Raw genomic sequence first — 2,350 nt, 5'->3', positions numbered from 1 at the left:
ATTTGGCAGCATACATGCTCAAAAAAGTTCAACATGTATGATGCTGATAATTTTCTAAATCATTTTATCTTTTATAGATATGTTAAAGGTCAACCTTTAAGCTGCTGTATGTTCCACTGAGAAAAAAGTTTTTTTTTGTTTAAACTATCACTATATTATTACATTACAAACAATAAAACATCAGACAGAAAATTGGTGAAAAAAACTGAGCCTCGTCTTATACAGACACAACGTACTGATAGTCCTAACTAATATGTAAAAAGAAAGTTATAAAAGTTACGTACTGCAGCATTAATTTCATATTAATACATGTTCAAACAGTTTGTAGAAATCTGGCTAACACTTTATTTGACGGGGGTGCACAAGACTGACATGACACTGTCATGAACATAAAAGAGTCTTTATAAATGTCTATGAATGTTGTTATGAAGTGTCATTTGGTAAACAATGACACTTTTAATGCAAAGTTGCTCCAAAAGTTGCATTAAAAGTGCCAACTTTGCATTAAAGTGTCATTATTTACCAAATGACACTTCATAGCAGTCATAGACATTAGTAAAGACTCCTTCCTGTTCATGACAGATGCTATGCCAGGTTTATGAAAGGTTTCTATCAACTTTATGGAACATGTACATGCTGCAAAATGTAACTTTTGTGACAATTCTTTTGTACATATTTGTTAAAATTATGTCAAGTCTGTATAACACAGCTTATTTTTTATATCATCAGTCTCATGTTTTACTGTTTACTATGCAATATCATAGTGACAGTTTAAACAAATATGTGAAAAACCTATTGCTTATAAATATCACATACTGCAACTTAATAGTTGACCTTGAACATATTTCTGCAGTTAGTCATTAAAAAATAATAAATTTGTGTCCTGCAATGAGGAATACAACAACAGAAAACACGAAAAGTGAACATTAGTTAGCCCATATATCAGTCCAACAAGTATTACAACAGCTGTTGGCACACTATTCAAATTGGACACCACCCTGATGCCTTCATGGACGATCCCGATGTCTTCATGTGATGAAGTCTTTTCAGATGAAAAACCCCGGTGATGGTGGTTCCAATAGTCTCTTCAATGGTAGCTTCATCCACACCCTATGTGAAGTGATGACAAGTTAATCTCTCTTTCTCTAGACCTAGATGCATCTATATATATATAGATAGATAGACAGACATTTCTCTATAAGAGCTATCTCTAAAAGGTTGGACAGATCAATGTAAATTTCGATGAATATAGATATATCTCAAGTATATCTAAATGTAGAGATAGACATAGATGAATGTATCTATCCATGTAGAAAGAGATATACATATCTAGAGAAATCTAAATCTAGATAGAAATAATTATGTATGTACAGATCTAAATCTTTCTTTATGTTTAGATATATATATCTATCTCTAGTTGTGTAAATACACATATACATACATACCACATACTCCTGGATGAGCTTGGCTGGATCTTCTCCCATATACATGCAGACTTCCTTAATGACACTCCCATGCAGCATCAACATCTTCACACTGAAGGAAATTAATGGAATTAGAATCTTTTTTCAAGCCTTATGCTTGAAGTTTAACAATTTACTTTACACAACTATTTTTAAAGTGAAGACATACAGTAAAGTTTGAAGTGAAAACAAGCAGGTGTAAAAGTTAAAGGTGAGAACATTTAACACAAGAAAAATGTAATTGTCTGCATTAAAAAAGTTTATCCAAAAAGATTGATAGTTGTGTTGTGGCTACATCACTTACCTCCTCCATTTGTGCAACAACTTGTCCTAGCATTTGTCCAAGCTGTCCTCCTCTTCTTTTGAACATCTTCATCAGGTTGTCAAAATGGAGATCCAGCTGAGACAAGAACTTTGACTGAAGTGGTATGGTGGTAATTCTCTTAAACTCAAGAGTTTATCTGAAAAAAAGAGCACAAAGTAATGAGCTTCAAATGTTCAACACTTGTAAGAGCCCAACAATCACTGCTGCAGAAGTGAACAGTCAAGTAAATGTGCCTAGACATCTTAGATTAACATTACATCAAAAAAAAAAAAAAATTATATATATATATATATATATATATATATATATATATATATATATATATATATAACATTGTTTAAAAAACATACGTCACCATCAACACTTTTTAGTAGATATTTACAGAGGGCACTTTACACAAGACTTGAGCATCTGGAAGACATTTGGATTCAAATAAGATTCTGAATTTATACTCCATACTGTGCTCCAGCCCAGCGCGCTGGAGCATTGAGCCTTGCCCTCCACATGGCGCCGCTGCCACGGTAGAACCATTACATCAGCAAAACGAAACATGGAGATGGAG

At 33.0% G+C, this 2,350-nt stretch overlaps 1 long non-coding RNA gene across 1 annotated transcript; it reads right to left on the bottom strand.

Moving 5' to 3' along the window:
* Window positions 1-1,061: 1,061 nt before the first annotated feature.
* Window positions 1,062-2,057, bottom strand: LOC148158258 (uncharacterized). Its single transcript, XR_015763715.1, has 3 exons — window positions 1,768-2,057; window positions 1,446-1,536; window positions 1,062-1,110 (listed from the first exon to the last, which is right to left on the bottom strand). It is a non-coding gene; the product is annotated as an uncharacterized LOC148158258 (long non-coding RNA).
* Window positions 2,058-2,350: the final 293 nt, after the last annotated feature.

Source organism: Poecilia mexicana, unplaced genomic scaffold (assembly GCF_051168715.1).
Source record: "Poecilia mexicana isolate PSO_F unplaced genomic scaffold, ASM5116871v1 scaffold_7, whole genome shotgun sequence".
In the NCBI taxonomy this organism is placed as follows: Eukaryota; Metazoa; Chordata; class Actinopteri; order Cyprinodontiformes; family Poeciliidae; genus Poecilia; species Poecilia mexicana.
Note: the sequence above shows the minus strand (reverse complement) of the source record. Positions and strands in the feature narration are given on the sequence as shown.